We start from the raw sequence: 16,481 nt of genomic DNA on the forward strand, positions 1-16,481 counted from the left end.
CCAGAGAGAGACTGTGCTGAGTCTTTGTCTCGAAGGTTCTTATCTGTTTTCTAAAGCCAGGAATTTTAGGGGAGGTCTCAGGGGAGGATCTCAATAGAATATTCATCAGCTTTATGCTGATGCACCAAAATGAGATTTCTTCCCCTGACTTCATCCGTCCTTGGGTGTGGCTGGCATAAATGGCACATTAATTGGATTTCTGCTATGTGTCTCCCTGAATAAGGTGATTTAAGCTATTTACCCTCTGGTTGAGGAGGAGAAGTGCAAACCATTTACTCTTAAGTGTCTTTGGTTAGGGAAGATAGAATTTTGCAATTTACTAGACGGCTGTAAAATGCTTGGCCATTTAACTATCTGTCTCAGTTTCCCTGTTTTCGACCTGTCCTAGCTTACTAACCCTCTCACAGGGATATCCTGATCTTCGTCTACAGCACCATTTTGCACTAACCTCAGAGCTCACCTTCTTAGTGGCAGTGTCTGGCAATCCAAATATGACAAGTCTAATAGCAAACAGGTGTCTCCCTCCCCATCTTTCCACCAGGCCTGTTTCCTTTACCCTGTATATTACTCATATCAATTAGGGATAAAACCATATATAAGTTTCCTGAATTAGAAACTTCATCACCATTCCTCATTCCTTCCTTTACTTTATTCTTTTCATCAAATCCTATGGACACCACCTCCAAAATCCTTATTTATTCTATCACTTCTTCACAGCTCCCATTGCTGTTACCCTGGTCCCCATCATTGCCACTTGGACTCAAGTCATGGCTCCCCAGCAGACTTCCCTATATGAAATCTCTCTCTTTCCTCAGTCCCAAACTTTTTGCACCAAAAATGTTCGTATTTCTGAAACATATAACATATATATCACTCCCCACTTAGTAACCATATGTGGTTTCCCATAACCTACAGGATATACATTTAAAATCCTTAGGATACTTTCTAATCTTATCCTTACTGTACCCCATCCTACATTTCCAGCTTTACTTCTGGTCACAAATACCTCAGCAATTCCTACAAAATCCCATAAGTGTTTTCATCTATATTTTTAAACATTCAGTTCCCTCAGTCCAAAGTGAACTCTGCCAACAACTTCTTCAGTAAGTAAAATAAATGCTTTCTCCTTTGTAAATCCATGTCTAGCAATACCTCTCCACAACCTCCTTAAAGACACTCACACCTGCCACTTTACATATACCTGTATGAGGGCACCTATTCTAGCGCTCATTCACACTTGCCTTGAGCCAACACGTGAGTAAGCATCCATAAAGTAGACTGTAATAACACACATCACTTCCAGATCCTACTGACCCGGAACTCTGCACCAACTTCTAACCTGTAGAACAGTGCCTTTTATATAAAAGGGTCTCAATGAATGGATGGATGAATGAAGCATATATTTCCAATAAAGAATAGCCTTGCATGGAAATTATTTTCATCTTATTTCTTGTGAAGCTGGCCACCAGGAAGCCATAGTTCTGAATGCTATTGCCAGCTCTGAGCCCTATCCTCCAGAATCTGTTCATTTACTCTTATTTATTCAAGCATTCAATAATTATTTAGTACCGGGCATGGCTCTAGGTGCCACAGATACAGCCATAAACAAAACAGACAAAAACCTTGATGTCTTGCAATCTATATCCTAGTGGGGGGAAAAACACCCAAAACTATAGACAAATACATAAGTAGAATATATAACATTCCAGTCAATGATGAATATTAGAAAGGAAAATAAAACTGAGCCCTGGCCGATGTGGCTCAGTGGTTAGAGTGCCAGGTTCTATTCTCGGTCCAGGGCACGTACCTGGGTTGCAGGTTCGATCCCTGTGGGGCTCATGCAAGAGGCAACCAATCGATGTGTCTCTCTCACATCCATGTTTCTCTCTCTCCCCCCTCCCTTCCACTCTCTCTAAAAATCAATGGAAAAAATGTCCTCAGGTGAGGATTACCAAAAAATAATGATAATAAAAAAATAAAGCTGAAAAGAGAATAGAGAGTGCTGGGAACATGATTAAAGGAAGCGCAATTTTGAATAGAGTAGTAAAGCAATGGCTTACGGTGGCACGATTCTAGTTTGTATTTCAGAGGTGGCTTCTTACAAAGTCCAGGGATATAGGAGACCAAACCTAACTTCCCAGGAAAAAGAAACGGAGGAATAAATAGTATCCGATGCTGTGGTAAACAAAGGAATCTATAACTCACAAAGAGGCCTACAGCATGCCACCAGGTCTGAGGATTCATGACCAACGGGACAGCAACGTTGTCAACCTGGGCACACAGCTATAAGCTCGTACGTCTCTTGGTAGAGACTCCGGACTTTATAAGAAAGAGAAAGCTTGAAACCCTAGGGCCTTGCGGGTAACTTTAGAGAAGAGGTTCAGGTACGTTATAGAGACAGGCTTGGACCTGAACTCTCCATTCAGGTCGAGGCAGGCTTGGTAGCGTGAAAAAGCAGGAGTAGCCCAGGGTTAAGAGTTATGGAATGAGAGAGCAAACGGGCCGTGGGCTTGGGTAGGATGCCTTTTAAATTAATACTTAAATTTTGTGTTTTTTATCTCTTTTAGTCCTTAGCAAGAGACATAGAACCCAATCAGAAACTATATTCAGTTCCACAGCCTCTGATGATTTTACATAATTAATTTTACATACGCCAGTTTTTTAAATTGTGTTAACCATTTTTGTGGTGTGCAGATGTGTATCTTTAGAAAACACTATTTCTACTACATTTGTTTTGTTTTGTTTTTTGTTTTTATTCTGAAAAGCTTATCTGAGCTTCTCTTACCTTATAACTAATTGACAGAAATTAATCATGGGAGTATCATTACTAAAATTGTACTCTAAGGCCAGACTCCTGAAGGCATTGGCATGTTAAGGACACCGATATTTTTAAAGGATTTAGTAAGTGATGAAAACTACAATCATCATATCATTGTGGTTGTAAATTTCCTCTGGAAATGAAATTATTTAAATTTAGAGATTTAAACACTGACACCTCCCATTATAGAATGTAAGCCAAAAATATTCTTATAATGATATATTTGTGAATGTCACTTGGAATGAAGATTGTTTGAAGCAAGACAGAACATTTATCAAGGAGAGAGAGAGAGAGGAGGCTAGCAGACTTTTTTCCCCCCAAATTATTTCATTTATCTCATTTCTGAAGCTGGTTAGAAGCAGTCAGCTCACTACCAGATGGAGAAATGCTTTCCTTCAGCGACTCCTTTTACACGATCTATACCTGTCTGGCTGTAGGCTTGAGAATAAGCATTTAATCAAAGGGAGGAGCCAAGGCTCTATTAATAACCCAGCATATCTGCCCAGGAGAAAAAAGACAAAAATTGCCATGTGACACTTCTTAGGCCCTTTGGTCTCCCCTCTGGCAGATACTTAAACTCGCCTCCACTTGCTCCTGACCTCCCCCAACAGAGATTAAAGACAAAAAAAGAGGGAGGCCATGGCTCAGATGATTTTCAAAAACAGTGCCAGCTTTTTCTTGCTGATGATACTGTACATGTCACCCAGGTGTTCTGCTGGATTCAGACCACTTCTCACCCAGTCTTTTTGCCCAAGTCCATGATCCCTGAGCTATGATCCCGCCTAAGTTATAAATCTCTGTGGCAGGACTGGTAGTATGCTGGAGCTGGCCCAAATGGTCTAAATGGCTGTTAAAATTTCAAAAATTGTACAAGCTCATTGATCACACTCTGGTAGCTTGACACTGACTGGTCATGGTAGGAGTCTATACACAGGGGAAATTGGCACATGCCACATATATTCCTCTCCTCCCCCTCACCCCCATCACTGCTTCTAACCCACTGCCTGGCTTAACTTGGAGAACTTGCATGCTGATTCCTGCTTTTATCTAATTTCCATAGATGTACAGTAAGTTCTCGTTTAACATCACCTATAGGTTCTTGGAAATAAATGTGAGCAATGCATACTTTAAGAAAGATTAATATAAACAAGAATGATTTTCCAGTGCATTTATTTCAATTAAGAGTGGCAGTGACCAGACCCTCTCCCAGCAGCTCAGGGTGCAGGTGAAGACCAGCCCTGGACAGGACACCCTTCCAGCTCAGGGCGCACTCACACACACACACACACACACACACACACACACACACGATAAGTGAGATGGGACAATTTACGCACACCAATGAATCTAATATGCACATCTTTGGGATGTGGGAGGAAACTGGAAAAACTCACACAGACATGGGGAGAACGTGCATATTCCACATAGACAGTGACATTGGCAGGGCATCAATTTTCTCATTAACGTTAAAGCAAAATATCGTTGAACAAAAAAACTATGTTATCTGAGGACCTGCTGTATCCTTTCTAAGTCCTTAGTCCTGCCCCTTAGCCGGCCTTCTGCTGCAGTCCCGATGTCAGCGTGGGGAGACCCCTACCGAAAGCTGCCTCTGCAGGGCCGGTGAACGTCCCTCTTGTCCAGAGGATAATCTGCTCTCAGGCTGTGAAACAGGTACAGTCACTAGCTCGTCAACCACCCCAACGCATTTCCAATAACCAACTGTTCTTCCTTGGAGTCTCTAATAAGAAAATATTCTATCTGCTTAAGAAAGCATCTTTTGGCAGCATAGACGATCATTTCAAGGAGGAAAAACTATTTGGAACAGAATTTTTTTTCTCTCGTCCTTTCAATCTCTCTTACACTCTGTACACTCTGCTGCCACATGACTTTTCTAAAATACAGATCTTATCACGGCATGAATGTACTCAACGCCGTTGATGGTCCCCGTTAGCTTACAAACTCAAGTCTAACCAAACTGTGTGAAATCAGACCTGATCCCAATTTCCCTTTCCAACCATGTTCCAAGTACTGGTCTTCACACAGTACTATTCAAGCCACCCTCCACTCGTCAAAATTTTCTACAGGCATCTGGTGTTTTTACCCATCTCATGTTTTGCATACATAGTTCCCTTCATCTGGAATATTCTGTGTCCAAACCAAATCCTAAAGTTCAAATTCTATCCTGCCTTCAAGTGCCTTCTCAAATAGCCTCTTACCATTAGACATCCCTGGTTTTCTCAGACACAAGTGATGTCTATAAATGCAATATATACCTATTGTAAGTGATGAGTTGCACAGGCAATTCATCTGGAGTTTTTCCAGTTCCTTTTTTTTTTAATAGTTTTTTTTGTAATTATTTTCCTGTAACTTATGTAATTCCTTTAAGGCATTTAGTACTTTTTGTTATACTTGCACATCTCCATGTCCTTATCTGATTTCAAACTTTCTCTGATTCCTATACATCATCTCACCATTCATAACCCATGAGTAAGCATGGTGACTGGCATTAATTCAAGTTAGATTAGTTAGAAAACCACAGTTTTAGCAAGATAGCAAACTGAATATTTCTGTAGCAATGTTAACATTGTTTACATCTGGATTTTTAAATATGCATTATTATTTATTTATGTGTTATTATGCTTTATGAGCATAAATTTATATTTAAATTAGCATAAGGCCATTGGGAAAAATACTCAAACAAAAGGTAATTAAAAAATTGGAAACTAAAATATCTATCATGCCATTCAGTAAAGGCATAAAAGTTCTGCTGACAATTTAATAAAATGATCTACAGATACTATACATTTTTTGTCTCAAAATTTTCTTTGCATAATTCTCACACTTTTGTTGATTTTTAAAGATTTTTATTTTATCTTTAAAGCTATATGAGGTATATTTAGCATACAAAGAGGGACATTTAACATGTACAGTTTGGTAGGTATTAATGCATATAGTCATGAATCCATCAGACTAATAAAGGTAATGAACATATTCATCACACCAAAAGTTTCCCATATATTTTTGTATCCCTCTCACCTACCCCCTCTCCACTTGTGTCCCCAGGCAAAAACTGATCTGGTTTTTGTCTCTATAGATTACTTTGCATTTGCTAAAATTTCAAATAAATGAAATCATAGTGTGTACTCCTTTTTGTCTGACTTTTTTCCCTCCATACAATTATTTTTGAGATTCCTCCATGTTTTCATGCATATCATTAGTTGGTTTCTATTAATTGTTGCATATTATTCCATTGTATGGATACTTATTGGTACAGAAGCTGTGAACATCTGTGTACAGGTCTTTGTAGGGATATATACCTTCATTTCTCTGAGGAGTGAAATGATTGAATCAGATAAAAAGTGTATCTTTAAAAAAATTTTTTGATGGAACTCTATATGGTTGGTAAGGATCTTGCAATTAATGCTAATTTTTATATAACAATTAGAAAGAATAAATTAGGACTATATGACAATAGACAAAATAATGCAAAACTCATTTGGAATACAAAAGTACAAAATCTGGGTATTATTCACTCTTTTGAATTGTTAATATCCTATTCCCATTATTGATGACGATTAAGAATTAAATGTAATTCTACTTAGTTTGAAATCTTCCCATTTTAAAGAATTGCACAACTAGAAATTACTTCAAAACTTGCTTAACCATAAGAGTGACATCAGGGTCTTGTTAAAAAAAGAGAAAAGGCTTCTGAGCACATCTCCAGATCTGCTGAGCCTCCACAGGAGGGGCCTGCACCATTATAACAAATGTCTCAGGTACTTTTGTAGTGAGACAGTCTGAAAAATATGGATTTGGTGTACCCTCCCCCACCTTTTTTTTTTTAGTAAATGAGAAAATGGGTCCAGAGAAGGAAAATATTGATGGTCAATAACAGCCAACCTGAGATTATTAATGAATTTTCACTATGTTATATTGGTTTCTGTCATAGTTTAAGAAATAATTCAAGATTTATAAGACATTATTTCCACAATAATAACAGATGGCTATTCTTCGCAGAATGGCAAACAAATGTGTTACATGAAAACATTAATATGTATTATATGAATAATTTTCAAGAAATAAAATAAACTTTTAAACTGTAAGCATAAAAAAGTCAAATATATATTTGAAGAACATGCCTAAAAATAGTCAACTAAGCAAATAACAATAACTGCCATGTTGCTTTTTATGACTTATTCTCAGAAGTCCCATAAGATCCCTTCTGCTGTATTCTGTTTATCGGGGCTGTCATAAAGGCCCACCAAGTTAGAGAAGGGGGCAGGGGGACATAGACCCCACTTCTTGACTGGGAAGTTGCACCAGTCTATGAGATTAAAGATGTTGCAGGAACTACAATCCACAACAGCAGGGCTCTTATTGAATGTACTTGGAATGACTTTTAACTTGTAGTACAACTGCAAATATTTTAGTCTATATGAATGTATTCAAAAACCAGGTTGAATGCAGCGTGAGACTGAAGGTTCATCTAAAAGAGAAACTTAGTTAAATGTATTTTTTAAAATGCTTTAAGTATAGTGAAAATATGTGATCTGATTATCCATGTGGTCACATTTAATTGGTCAAAAAATAAATGCATACTTTTGAGAATGAATAAAAGGTAGATATAACCACAGCTCTCTCTTTCTCTGTTACCCCAAAGCTATGCATATGTGTGTGTTTATACACACACACACAATGTCCTACAAAAATGAATTCAGGAATGTCATTTTTTTAAAGAAACTGTTTATTTTCCAGCAGCCTTATTTCCCTTTTCTGTTTAAAACCACTCAGTGGTTGTTCTTACCCATCAGTGGTCTGAGCAGTGGAGCCTGCAGTGCAGTCCGCAAGGAGGGCTGAGCACCCCAGTCTTCAGAAGGGAGCTCCTGAATGGGCACCCGGGCACCTCCAGAGGAGTCAGGTGGAGTAGCAGTAAACTCGGGAGCCGCAGCAGTCCATTCACTCTGAAATTCCTCCTGGGTAGAAGCCTTTTCAGCAGTGGCCTGCCCTCCCTTTTCAGTCTTTTCAGGATCTCTGTAGAAGGAGAGATCAGGCATGGCTTCCTATGGGCATTCACATGCACAGGACTTCCAGGGCCAGCATCAGGCCCACCGGTGAGCGCCCTGCGGCTGCACAGGATGGCAATGCCCACAAAGTGCAGAGGAGGGCCTGCGTGACACAGAGAGATGGCCGGCAGGTTAATGTGAGACATCTCTGCGAGAGGCTGGCGCTCAGCCCGAGATCCGCAGCCACCAGAAGCCTCAGCCGCCGGATCTGGTTGGCGAAGGTTCCAGCAGCGACGTGGTCAGCAATGGGAGTGGCTCCAGCGGCGGCAGCAAACCTGAGCGCAGCTCGCTGGCCGGTGTTCCTGGAGGACGTGACACTGGCATCAGCAGGGTTTCAACGGCAACAAGGACACGAGCTGCCGGCAGAAGCTTCTCCCGGGTTCTCTTCAGATTTACGGTGTAGACGCCATCACTTTTCCTGCTGGAGATGTGCTGCTCCATTTCCAAGTCAAGGTTGGGGCCACCTAAGTGGGCTCCTGCTGCAAGGAACTTGAGGACACCCTCCTTCTTCATTTGCAGGACGTGAAGGCTCCGGACACTGTGCAACTTTCTCTTTTAGTTACAAGGGGAACCCAGAACAGTGCTCTATGATCCTCTTTGCGTAGCACAGAAAAGCAGGAATGTCATTTGTAATAAACAAAGAAAAGCATTACATCAGTAACTTGGACTGTGGTCAATTTATAGACTGAAAATTTTGAAAAAGATGCATAAAATTCTGGATCTGGAAGAACCCTCAGCTCCTTGCAGCTAAAGGTCACTATTATGGGCTGAATTGTGTCCCCTCAAAATTCAAGATGACTCTCTAATCTCCAGTACCTACAATGTGACCGTATTTGGAGAGAGGGCCACTAAAAACATAATTTAGTTAAAATGAGGCTAATAGGATAGGCCCTAATTCAATCTCACTGCTGTCCTAATAAGAAATTCGGACACACAAAAAGACACCCAAGGCACATATGCACAGAGGGACAACCATGTCAGGATACAATAAGAGGGGAACCATCTGCAAGCCCGGGAGAGAAGCCTCAGCAGAATCAACCCAGCTGACCCCGTGATCTTAGACCTCCAGCCTCCAGAACTGTGAGAAAATAAATTTCTGTCGGTTAAGCCACTAGTCAGTAGTAGTTTGGTTTGGCAAATTAGGAAACTAATATACTCAATCGACTGTTTAAATGCATAACTGGAGTTATCTCTAATTTTTTTCTAAATAGTCTATCAAGAGTTTTCTATCCAAAACTTTAATTAAAATGGGGCAAATTCTATTCTTTTGAAAGTCCCATGTTTCCCCTGAAATTCCCTCCTACACTTGTGCTCCTCTTGCAGGACCTCATATCTAAGCTCCTTGTGTGTTTGGGATCCTTTTTTATAAAACAGTTGTGAGTATGTTCAAAGCATGTGATTACCACAATCTTCTAGAAAAAGCACAAATATGGTTGAAGATTAGAAGTTTTATTATAAAGTCAACTTAAAGTTTAAATATCACTTAGGTTATAATTTATCTTTAAAAAAAATTAACAGCCCTAGCCCATTTGGCTCAATGGTTAGAGGGTCTGCCCTCGGACTGAAGGGTCCCAGGTTCAATTCCTGGTCAAGGGCAGCTACCTTGGTCGCAGGTTCAGTCTCCAGCCCCAGTCCCAGCGTGTGCGGGAGGCAACCAATGGGTGTGTCTCTCTCACATCTATGTTTCTCTCTCTCTCTCTCTCTGACTTTCTCTCTCTCTCTCTCCCTTCCACTCTCTCTGAAAAGCAATGGAAAAAATATCCTAGGGTGAGGGTTAAAAAAAAAAAAAAAGTAAATAAAATGTAGTATTAAAGTCAGAGCATTTGCAACTTAATTTAATATCCATGGAACACTCCTCTGTGAGTATGAGTGCTTTGCCCTTTCTGCACAATGATACTACTATCACTGATCGTTATTTAAACATAAACTGGCAGGAGAAACAACGATAACAATAAACACCTTTCTCTCAATTACAGAAGATAAAATATATTCATATCTAAAAAAATAAAAGTTGCAAATATTTGTGCTTATTTGTGTAAGTATGTTGGTTTCTGTCTATATCTGTGTTAGCATATCAAGTGAATTATTAATTACACCACTTACGAGCTGTGTGTCTGTGGATAAATTTCTTAATCTAAGGTACTGTTCCCTCATCTATAAAATGAGGCTAATAAAATGCTATCTCCAAAGGATTTAGGTGGGTGTATTAAAGAAAACATTTTGCAAAAGTCTTGGCAGTGTTGCTGATACATAGCACATAGCAAAAGATCAGTAAAAGTTAGCAACTATAAGCTTTTATTACCATAAAGCTCATACGCTGAATTCCTCAAAGGCGGATACCTTCATTATCTCAGGGCCAGCATCAGGCCCTAGCGAGCAGGCTTTCTATAAGCATTGTAGGTTGAATTAAATTATTGTAGCCTGGACTGACCTAAAATAGATAGTAAGTACGTTACACTTACACAATGCTTTATATCTCTGTTACTCTCTAAAAGTATTTTAATATTGCAAAGAAAAAATGTTATAACATCTTAAAATACTTAGCTGGGTAAAATAAACTATATTAAAGAATCTAAGTGAGATTGGGCTTGATTCTTGTAAGAGCAATGTTTCTAAATAACATGTAGTCAGTAATCATGTACTATAAGTAGACATGTCTCAAAGAAAATTTAATAATTTTGTTGATATTTCAATTTTTGTTGTAAATAAAAATATTTTTCCTTAGCTATTTAAGTTGATAAATTTGATTTGTGATCTTAAAAACTTCAATTTTTCTTTCTGAAAAATGGCAAAACACTTTGCTAATTTTCAACTTTCAGGAGCCTAAAATCAGTTCAAGGCTCAAAACTGACAGTTACGAGTCTACTCAATTTAGCAAAAGTGTTCTCTCTGTTCCTCTCTGTTACAGAGGACTCATTATCTTTTTTTACATATATAGAAAGAAACAATAAACCAAGGATATCAACACCAATTTTGATGTGTGTTTTTTTCTTGCTCTTACAGTTCCTCTCACAGAGGATTTCTAGAAAGGTGTGCCAGACCCATCGGACAAGCGCCAGTGTGGTACAATGGGAAGGTCCCGAGGACAGAATTCAGGAATCCAGATTCCAGGCCTGACTCTGGTACGTAAAGTCACATCATCTCTAGTCAATATCACTAAATCTCTCTGGGACTCAGCCTTATTTTCTGGAACATAGGAAGGATGATATATGTGTGTCCTCTGTGAGGATATGATTATGCTCTATGACATGGAGAACACAATTTAAATATGAGACATTTTTGTTTCATGTCTGCTCTGACATATAGTTTTCTCTATGAAAGCAAGTACTAGGCAAGCCGATGCCACCAATAGATCTTGTGTGAATTTAATAATGTAGCTCCAATATTTACTGCATGCCTTTGGATGCCATTTATTGCCTGGGACTTGAAATGCATTACTGCTTAATCTTTAGAATGAACTAGGACTTGAAAAGCATTACTGCTTAATCTTTAGAATGCCACTACTAGGTAATCATTACAGAACAAAAACCACCCAAAGCATCACGCCTGTACGTTTTGTGCACACAGGCGGGGGGAAAGTTCTAGATTGGAGCCAGGAGGCGTTCTTATTCTCATTTTACAGATGGAGCTTCTGGTGTTCAGAGAGGTTGAGTTGCCCGAAGGTTAAACAGAAGGTTAGTGACAGATCCAGGCTGCAGCTCTGCTGGGAGACAGGTACTGGGAGCTCCACTTAACCTGGGGAAACTGAGGCTCAGAGAGGTTAAAGAATCTGCCTTAAATTTTCCAGGCAGAAAGTGGTAGAGCCAGGATTTAAACCCAGGTCTGCTGACTGACTGCGAAGCCAATGTTCTTTTCATTACGACACAGTATAAAAGGAAAGCATGTTAGATAAGCGCAATGCACCTCCTTCTTTCATTTAATTAACAGTTGTAAAATAAATCACCTAGTGTTTTACAACTTCCCTGTTCACTTTCACCTCCCTCCTTGGCGGCGCAGCCTCTTTGCTCTTCCACCAGAGTTAGCTGCTCTCCCGAAAGCAAACTCGTTCTCCTCTCTTTCAGGTAGGGAGGTTTATGTAGCATTATTCTTTTTTTTTTTTTTTTTCTTTTTTGCCGGCTCTCCTTTTTATTGCTGGGGGTTCAAGGATTATCTTCCTTAACAATGCCAGATCTTTGATGCATTAGATTTAAGAGACCGGTTTCAGCATAAGGATGAATTGACAAAAACTCTTTATTGAAGTCGGAAAACTTTGTTCCACTGCAAATAATCAAGATTCTAGAGAACCCCCTTTGTTCGCAGTGTCCTATGGTGTCACTCTTCTTTAGTGAACCTTCTCCCTAGGAAGGCTCCCTTCTTCAAACGCCCCCTTTAGGCTCACTGTCGGGGCTTTATACCTCGACTACTTTATTTCTGCTCAATGAAAACTTTTTCGTTTCTTTTTCTCTAGTTAGCACCATTGGAAATCAGATGAAAGGCAGCTTCTCACTTTGCACTGATAGTTGATCAAGATAAACCTACAAACACAAAGGTTACAGAGATGATATTGTACAAACTATGCTAAGGTCGAGTAACCAGAAACCCAATAACGGGGATTAGGGGGAAAATCAGCAGAGATAATCTTCAGCTTCCAATGTTCGCCCTGAAAAGACTCAGTGCTAGCCTAACTATTTCCTTTGCTCTTCATAAAAGAACCTTGTTCTCCTTTCTGAGCCCTTCATTGTCCTGAAATCAGTCATTTGAATCAAAGTCCTTAAGGACATTTTCCACGCTGAGAGTACTGCTTTGAAAGGTGTCTAATTATCCTATAGCCCCGATAGCTACCCAGCATGCCTCACGACTTGACAAGTTATTTTCTACCTTTCAACCACATAAGAAAACTCTGCAACATAAATATTGTATTATAAAAAATATTCAACTCACTTCTTAGCCCATAAATTCTTCTATTTAACAAGAATCGTTAAGGGATGCATAAAACATTGTGATTAGAAGGATGGGCTTTCAGAGTCACCCAGGCACAGGTTGAATCCAAGATTTGCCACTTTCTATCTCTGTGACCTTAAGTAGCCACTTAACTACCCTGTGGTTTAGTTTCTTCATCTGTAAAACAAGGTGATTGTACTCACCTCATAGATGGATGTGATCACCTTGCTTTTCTTTCTTTAAATAATGACAATGACTAGCATCACCCGATGCATAGATAGTTTACTAAAAACAAAAACAAACACTAACAGTTGTGTAAGGAGCATTGTGAGGATTGTTGTATAGGTTACTATAAACATTAAATAATATACTTGAAGTACTTAGCACTGTGTAAGAGCTCCATGAACAATTAGGAACTGACCTCAAGCCAATTTAACATGTACAACTCTTAGGTTCTTTGTGGTAGATTATATAGCTTCAGATCATATTGAAAAGCAAATCATGGACCAAATTCTGCAACACATATAGATCAATTGAGTGACACATAGACACAGCTCTGTTGATACATAGTACTCTTTAAAGCTTGATAAATTTCCAGCTCTTGGTACAGTGAAGTGCTCCCTTTAGCATCTTCCATAAAATATTTACTCAAAACCAACATATTAGAAATCTTCCCACACCAATGGGCTCAACTCTCACACATCATTCCTACTGCTACAGGTTTCAGTCCTCCTTGAATTTTTATACTGTATTCATGTCTTTGTCTCTAAAACAATTTTAGTCAATTCCTATATTCTGAAGAGTTTTAATTTTACCAAGGAGAGTTTTCTTCTTACATTAACAATGTTGCTCAATAAGTTACCATTTTCTCCTCTAAAAAATTATTTTGCCGCCTGTCAGGGATGGCCCAGTGGTTAAGTGTCGACCCATGAAACAGGAGATCACAGTTCGATTCCCGGTCAGGACACATCTGAGTTTCGGGCTCATCTCCAGATCACCAGTAGGAGGCATGCAGGAGGCAGCCAGTCAATGATTCATCACTGATGTTTCTATCTCTCTCTCCCTCTCCCTTCTTCTCTCTGAAATCAATAAAAACATTTTTTTAAATAATTATTATTTTGCCATATAATATACTGTTAATGAATAATACCTAACATTTGTATTTCTAACCTATTTCCAACATCTCTGAATAAGCTGGATTTGGATAGCATAGATATGAATAATAGAAGTGCATGGATTAGTATCCTCTCGAGCAGGGAACTTCTAGTGAGGAAGCCAGCTGGTCAGCCCTGGGCTGAAACTCTTGAGTAGAAAGCTCACAGCACCTGAATGCACCCTCCGTCAAATATCACACGCATAATACCACACTGCATATTTTAAGGTCAATGAAGATATCATAGCAATAATCCAGTTTAAATATGTATCATTTATAAATGACAAAGAAAATAAATATTTAAAAATCAATGGTTACGACAATGATCATTTTGTTTTCATCTGTCTCACCTTGGGTGGTGTCTTCAGAATGAGAAAGCTGGTATCTTGGATTTGTCATGGGAGCCTCCGCAGCATGGAATGACATCTTTGAGTGAAAAAGGAATAAAGGGAGCTGGGTGAGGGTGGATGATGTATGTGTCTGTTGATAACAATGCCTAGGACTTACTAACCATATTGTTTGGATCTCTAAATTTTGAAAACCAACTCTTCCCTCAAGGCCTTCCCTCAAGAATAGGTTAAAAACTGGCCAAGATGGAGTCATAGCAAACAGTTCCTAGATGAAGGAAACACTGACAATGAGGTACATTGTTAACAAATGTCTCTTATCCAAGCCTGATAAGTGGCCTGATGACGCTGAAGGGAGACACGAAAAATCTGCTACTTGTCTAAACAAGTTGCACATGCACAAAAAAAAAAAAAGTAGCTACAATGCTTATTTCAGATTGCAGAATCCACAATATGAAGTTATTTGGTTCCTAGCTGCCTTAAATGTCAAATCTATTCTTTATCACCCACCACCCCCCCAAAAAAAAAGAAAGAAAGAAGAAAGTGCCAAATAGGTGACAGCTGCTGTGCCATCCCCTGTTTAAAATTTTTGTAGAAGAGATAGCCAGGGAAGTCGCATTACCTCTGTGACAGAGCTTTACAAAATAGTATATCTGTCTGTCTCTACACTCTATTAATGGTGCCATTCAAGAGCTATAGAGAACCTGTCAATTAGGAAATAAACCATGCTCTAGAAACTTCTCATTTAAATGATTCATTCGAGAGCATGCAATTGAAAAGCAGAATATAAAAAAGAACATTGCCACAGTTGAGGTCACAAATCACTTTTAAAATCAGACTACTGAAGAGAATAATATCATTGCCGAAAACACCAACCGAAACTGCTTTATCTAATACACATAAAAGTTATGAGCTACATAAGAAAGCCGCAACCAGGACAAATATGCAAAAGGTACAGTTAGGTAATATGTTTTTCAAATGCCATGAAGAAGAGGGATCCTTGGTAAAACATAGAAAATTGTGTTATTTCATGTTATTTGAGCATCTAAGCTATAATTCTAGTCTCCTGTATTCTGAGACTATAAAATTAAAAAAGATAACTCCCCCAAAATATATATCATTTGAAAAATCAATCCTACCTCTTGTCTTTTTCTAGAAATTCTTGTCTGGATACTTCTAAAGGCGTCACCTATTAATAATAAATCACTCTTTACTATAAACAAGGCTGGAATGTTTACTCTTTGACCTTGATTCCTTGGAAGTGGTGCTTCTGGACTTTCCGGAAACTTCCATAAATCAGTTCTGGAAATGTGAGTTCTACTCCTCACTCAAATTAGCCCCCGTGTGGCCTCAGTTTCACCTATGGATTAATTGTGTAAACTACGTACTATCAAAATTATTTTCTAGTTTTAAAACGTACGTGCTGTGAAATAACTTTCTGAAATCTCTAAGGCTTAGGAAGACATAATAAAATGTGTTTACGTAAGTTAAATGGAAAAATTATAACTTTTTATTAAAAAATAAATTTTGAGTCAAAATATTCTTATTAACTTTTAGTAGGAAAAACAACAACATGAAAACATAGGTAACTTCTGTCAAGCCCTATGTGCATGTTCTCCCTCTGGAACGCTCCCATCAAATTCCCACAGTTGCTTTCATTCTTTCACTCAGCACAGTTTGAGCAAAGTTCCCCTTTCCTTCGCTGAGCGAGGGCTCGTGTATTATAAATTAATTTTCCCATTAACTGTAAACCTAATTAAGGTTGTGAGGAATGAATAATTATTTGCTTCAAAGGGGAAGTGTTATCTGAACCAGGATTTGAATGATGACAAGGAGATTTCAGGCAGAAAATAAAGGAAAAGCTACTTCATGCTAAAAAATATGCTGAGCACAGGAACAAAGGCATCAGGGAGAATGGTGAGAAGCCCAGCACAGCTAGTGGGAAGGAAGCGGCCTTACAATAGATGAGTCTAGGGAACAATAAATGTTGTGGCCAGACTGTGAGGAGCTTTGGACTTCATTTCTTCATACCAAGAATCAAAATCCGTGTTTCAGTTAGTGAGGTGGTGTGTCTAGGTTTTTACAGACACTCCTGCAGCACCAGCAGGGGTGATGAAATGTGCTGGAGTAAGAGCAGGCGGGAGGCAGGGGGACCCCTGGAGAGCTGGCTGAGATCATTC

General features: G+C 39.0%; 1 pseudogene; it reads right to left on the reverse strand.

Annotated features, from left to right (window-relative positions):
* Nucleotides 1-7,605: 7,605 nt before the first annotated feature.
* LOC107526868 (small ribosomal subunit protein uS2 pseudogene) lies at nt 7,606-10,227 on the reverse strand (annotated as a pseudogene).
* Nucleotides 10,228-16,481: the final 6,254 nt, after the last annotated feature.

This window comes from Miniopterus natalensis, chromosome 2 (genome assembly GCF_054644295.1).
Source record: "Miniopterus natalensis isolate mMinNat1 chromosome 2, mMinNat1.hap1, whole genome shotgun sequence".
NCBI lineage: Eukaryota > Metazoa > Chordata > Mammalia > Chiroptera > Miniopteridae > Miniopterus > Miniopterus natalensis.